General features: G+C 39.8%; 1 pseudogene; it reads right to left on the bottom strand.

Moving 5' to 3' along the window:
* Window positions 1-1695: 1695 nt before the first annotated feature.
* Window positions 1696-2868, bottom strand: LOC101610633 (annotated as a pseudogene).
* Between the last annotated feature and the right edge of the window lie 3262 nt (window positions 2869-6130).

Below are 6130 nucleotides of genomic sequence, written 5' to 3'. Positions count from 1 at the left end.
TTATGGTATGGGGAGAGTGGTTAATGGTCATGTGGGGTTTGGGGTGTGGGACATTGCTTGTGTGGGGGAAGTGAGACAGTGGTAGCATGGGGGTGGTAGTGGGATGGGGGACATTGGTCACGTGGGTGGAGTGGTTCTGTGGTTGTAGGGTGGGGGAGGAGGACATCAGTCTTGTGGGGGGAGTGGGATGGTGGTTGTGCAGGGCTGGGGGAGTGGACGGTAGTGGCATGGGGACAGCTGAGTGGGACGGTGGTCATGTGGGGCGGGAAGGACTTTTGCCATGCACAGTGGCACAGGTGGAGCTATGCTGGCTTGGGCCTCCTTGGCTACAGTTAGTGTAGGAGGATCCTGCACTGGGACTACGGCCAGGACGGCTGCTCAGGAGGACTGGGGGACTGATGGTCTACCCAAGAATGCAGGAATCGGCCGAGTCCCATTTTTGCACCTCCACATCCTCCCACTGGAGGTTTGTTAGAGTCTGCTCCCCCCCAGAAGACCCAATGAACCTTAATGTCTTGCCTTTCCTTCCTTGGGAGGTGCAGTGCAATTAGTTGGACACCATCTTGACCACAAATCCTCAAAACCAAGTTTTTTAAAGGCTCCTTTCTCTTTCCTTTTTTTTTTTTTTTTTGAAAAAGCAGGTAGAGAAATTTATTGCCATTTGAAACAATTAATACAATTCAGATAAGACAGACAAAAAAAGCACCATTAAAGGTTGGTAGTAAAATATATTATTTCTTGACCAAGAACTGCCTTTTGAAGGTTACTGGTAGGCATTACTGCAGCTAATCTGAATAATTTGATGAACTTTGTAAATATTTTTAAGTCCAATAAAAGGGCCTTATATAAAATGGTATATGATAACACATATAAACTGATAGACTGCTTTTTTTTCTTTTCATTTCTACAATGTTCTACATACTCCCTTTCCCATCATATATTGTAAATGTTAAGTTAGATATTCTTATTGTGGTTTATACTTGTCAAAATGACCCAATAGTTACAAATCCATTTTTTCATATATATCAGAATGCATCCATTCATAATATACAATCCCTAGTACCTCCCCTGCAAAAAAGCATAAGAGAATGTTTTGTTGATTCATTTGTTAATTTGGCTCCAAAATACTAATTTTCATAATATATAACATTTAGTTTAAAAAGATTATCCCTTTACCTTAGTGCTTCTGAAGGCTTCTCTGTATCCCAAAAGTTACTAAAAAGAGAATGCAAGCCCCTCTCCTACTACATTAGAGTAGGGCTCAGAAAACTTGTTCTATAAAGGACCAGGCTTTGATAGCAACTGCAGAGAAAAACCACTTTAGACAACAGTGAATAAATGCATATGGCCATATTTGACTCTGGGGTATGATTTGCCTGTTTGTGGATTAGTGTGGCAAAATGAAATCTATTTGTTAAATAAAATATTTAACAAGAAAAAGCAATACTTTAGTGCCTAAAAGTTATAAAATCTTTTAGAATCTTTTAACATAAACATTGTGTACCACCTGGAAATTATCCACTATTTTAAATATATCTACAGAGTTTCACTATTTTCTTACCCTGAGATATTTATTAAGAAAAAGTAACCTGGAATCTAGCACATGAAATACCTTTACTTCTAGCATTATGAAGACCCCAGCTCCCAAATAACATTGACTTTTGGGTAATATACATGCCTTCAACATACTAAATGTTAAAGAGCAATAAGTTCTCCCTGGCAATGACTGCAGCAATTGAAAGTTACATTTCCATATCTAGTATACGGATGAAAATGTCCAAAATTTTTCTTTGTAGCAAGTAGTGTAGTTGGAGATGATTCAGAAAATGGGATATCAGGTGAACTTTCTGTACCAGTAACTGGATCCAAACTATGTAGAACTTTTTCAGCCATTTTCTCAGCTGGGGTACTGCAGAATTCAACTGTTGCCTGAATCTTTTTTTGACTGCTAATGCCAACATTTCCCAGAAGATGAGAATTTACTGCTTTTGCCAATTTGTGATTAGTTAGTGCTAGTTCTGCTGTGTTGTAAGGCTGTGTGCTAGGGAAGTAAGTCTGCTCTGTTCCCCCGTGTAAGGAGATCAGAAGTTCTTCCAGAAGTTTCTGTGTAGCAATCATTTCTTGCCGGAACTGTTCACGTTCACTCAAGAGATCCTGTTCAGCATTGTGTGCATGTCTGTTCTGACGCTGTAAAATGGCTCTGGAGTTGGTTAATTCATCTGCCATTACCCTACTTGCAAGGAATTTACTTTGCCATACATCACACTGTATTGACAAACGTTCTAACTGTTCAGAAAGTTGTGCTGTGTTTCGACCTAGGGCTTCATTTTCCAAAATAAGCCGATTTTTCTCCCGGGCCAGATGTTCAAAATGATACTGAAGATCATCTCCAACAGAAGCCACCGGGAGCTTTTGTAACTCACGATTTACCTCTCTCTGTACTCGGAGCTGGTTTGGAGCTGGTTTGAAAGGCCTTCTTTGTCCTGAAGTAACCTCCTTTCTGAATTCTTGAGCTTTTCCAAATTATTCTTTATCTCTGAGAGTTCCTTTCTAGGTTCTGTGACTCCCTCTGACTGACCAAGGAGCTCACCTCTATGGTAACACAGAGATTTAACCTTTGTATTTTTGCTGGGAATGTCATGGGTTATAGCAGCTTTGGGAACAAATATTCTTACAGCTTCAACTTCCAGTGCTTTTTCAGTGAGAATCTTTCCAAGCTGAAGAACTCCTGGGCTCTCCGAGGGATCTTTCTTCTGTGGACACTGAATGCTATGATGCTGGATTTCAACAGATTTTGAGGCGGCTTCAACAGATTTAGGTGGCTCCTCAGTTTCCATTCCATCTCCAGCCCCTTGGACTGGAGCTGAAGTAAGGACAACTTTCGTTTCTAGACTCTGAAGAGTAGTAATGTTTCCTGTTACTAATGAAAATGCACTCTAAGATGTCTTCTGAAAAACCCTGGAGACCCCGACCCCCGTGTTCCAGGTGGCTGGCTTGCAGGCCCCTCAGCTCTGTCCGAGTGGCTCCCCAGCCACTCCCCAGCCGACCGCCCAGGCCCCTCTCCTTTTTATTTATTTACTTATTTATTTATTTTTTTAAATTTCATTGTATGAGTGCACAGTGTGGTAACAACTGAGTCATGAAGGAAATGACTAATCCTGGAATTTAAGTGAACAGTAGGTCCAAAGGGTTAGAGGGTTTGCCCCATCTCATCTTCCCCCAAACTGTTAAAAGACAGCAGTTCCTGTCCAGACCATCTCTTTTCACTTCCTTTCTTCAGTTCCTAAATATCAGAATGTCTTTTTTTAATCTCATTCTGATATTTTCAGTGGTGTTTGCCTAATGCACATCTATTAAACTAAGATCAAAATTCATCCAAATAAAATAAGTTACTATTGAAAAGGAATAATTCTTGGGAAATTCCATAAATAAAGGAAAAGACATTAGGCATGCTCCACTTGTTGCCCGGGATAACTCTCAATGCATGCTAACATAAAATCATAACCTTACTTTAAAATTTTAGTTGTTTGAATTTCTTTTGGTAACATTATTGCATGGATCCCAAGTGTGAACTTTATAGATGATAACATAGTATTACAACATGCATGTCTACTAGATAAATCAACATCTCTTCTATGTAGCAAGCTATATTCTCTGTGGTGTCTATTTCAGAAGCAGGATTTTGTGTGTTTAGAAAATGTGGCATTAGGCCAAATTATTGGTCAGGGCTTAAACTTGAGATGATTTAATCTCAGAGATAAGGGAGAGATGGACCTAACCTACTTAATATATAAAATGAGTAAACAGAGGTACAAGAAGTGATTAACACAGAGTGAGATGAAACTCATGGGAGGGCAGTGATTTAGTCAGAGTCCTTGCTGTAGGCCCTAATACACCAGACCACATTTAACTTCTGGACATTTTAGCCCATAGCTTCAAAAATTTGTCTTTAAAAACACAATTTACAGTACCTGCAGGCTGACCATTCATGGTTCAATGAGACAGACACTTTTATTTCTAATTGTGAGAGGGGGATAGAATTAGGTTATCTGGACCCCGAAGGCAAAAAACACAGGAAAGTTGGCACTTGCTAGAAATCAAAGATGATCTGACTTCTTATCTCTTATCTAGTGCCCCAGACCTATTTTTCCACAATCAGGACCCCTCCTGGGAGGGAGGTCTTTCATAGGTATTAAAAATTGTGGTTGGTCAAGTTCAGCTCCCAAAACTTTGTGCCAGGGCTAACCCCTTCCTGAGACAGTCCCTACTTGTAACCAACTATCTTGCCTTCTGGTTCACCTGAGCATGAAGCTCACCATCCTAAGGTTACAAATACCTTTGCAATGGAAAGGTTGTCTCTGTGATCTTGGGAACTTTCAGCTGTGGATAAGTTTTTCCCTTGCCCAGGCCCAGCCAGGAGAGCTCTCTAGCCCTTACTCTCCACATGGGTTTTTTATCCCCTCTAGCTCCCCACATGGCAGTATCTCCTTGAACTTTCTTTTCTCTTTCTTTCCATGCTTTTGTCCAGGCCCTCCACATGGGCTTTCTAGCCATGTGGGTGCCTTTCCTGGGCTCTGTACTTACCTTAATAAATATAACAATTTAATAACTATACTTCTCAGTCTTTCTTTAATTCCATTCTTTGATTAGAAATTAGGGTTTGGGGTACAAGGACATTCCTGGACCCTTAGCACCGCATTACAATTATATGCATTTACCTTTGAGTTAAATCAATCCTCTTGTCTCAGTCTCCAGAGTACATGGATGAAAGGGACATGACACAGAGCCTGGCTTGGGCTTGCCCACACCTGTCAACTGCTTAAGAAAGAAATAGGTGTACTCTGTGTGAGTTCCAACTCTTGCCACAGAGACTGTTCATGGGCTTAGATACTCATTTTCTGAATCACAACAGTACTGATACTTAAGTCTAATGCCTCATAAGTCACAGAAACATTTTGCATTATATTTTATGTGTACTAAAATTACAGTGACTCCAGTATGTCTGTTGGAAAGATATGGTTATTGTGAATATATATATCTCATTGAGTGTAAAGGATTTTAATTGAGTTATCAATAAAAGTTATAAAGTGACTTCTTCATTAACTTAATCCAGAAACTTATTTATTACCTGTACTCAGGGATGTGTTACAAATATTTGAATTATGAACACAAAAAAGAGTTTTCAAATAATCTTTATAAAGATACCAGACACTAAAAATAATTACCAAAAATTCTTTATTTGTAGTAAATAAAATAAAAATATTAATTATTAGGTAGGAATAGACACAGGACAAGGACTGAGCAAAGAGGCAATCCTTTCAGCACATAGTTACAATAGGCCACATTTGCAGCAAATAGAACTGGTTCTATTCTATAAAGGGATCTGTTTGGGCAGGGTCTGCTTGGTGAGTGTTGTGAAAGAATGATTTGAACATTGTCAGACCAAGAAACTGCTGGAAATTAGGATAGCTCTATGCATGGCTCTTGTAGGATGGGTATAACATGGTTCCTAGGGGTTTGTATGAGATAGGCTCAAGTCCACCACAGGGCTGGAATTTAAATTTCCATAGCAATTTTCTTCATCAATAGAGCTCTTTCTCTTTACATTCTTTCTTTCCACCAAATTAACCTATATTTTTTTCCTCCAGTCCCCTTCAACTCTCCAGTAGACACTATGGAGCATACGGGAAGGTTCCAGCAAGGTCTTAACAAAGCTGATTAACCCCATGCACATATGCATGCACAGTGTATATTGAAGGAAAAAGCCAAAGGCATAGGAGTCAATGTGAAGATTTTCACAGAGGAGGCACTTCAGACATCTCAAGAAAGACAGGATAGAATTTAGATACATAGAGACCAGTGATGGGGCCTGCAGATTAGAGTAAGAAAGGGCATCAAGGGCAAAGAAAAATTGATTTCACTGTTAAAGTGCTATCTGTTTCTCCAGTCTTTCTTGTCTGGGCATCTTAAGACAGTGCTTTTTAAACTTTCATGTGTAAAGGAATTACCTGGAGATCTTGTTAAAGCACTGGTTCTGATCCACCAGTCAGAGAAGTGCAGAGCTAACAAGCTCCCAGGTTACACTGAAGCTGCTGGTCCAAGAAGTGCACTTTGAGGATCAATATCCTAG

This window comes from Jaculus jaculus, chromosome 7, assembly GCF_020740685.1.
Source record: "Jaculus jaculus isolate mJacJac1 chromosome 7, mJacJac1.mat.Y.cur, whole genome shotgun sequence".
NCBI lineage: Eukaryota > Metazoa > Chordata > Mammalia > Rodentia > Dipodidae > Jaculus > Jaculus jaculus.
Note: the sequence above shows the minus strand (reverse complement) of the source record. Positions and strands in the feature narration are given on the sequence as shown.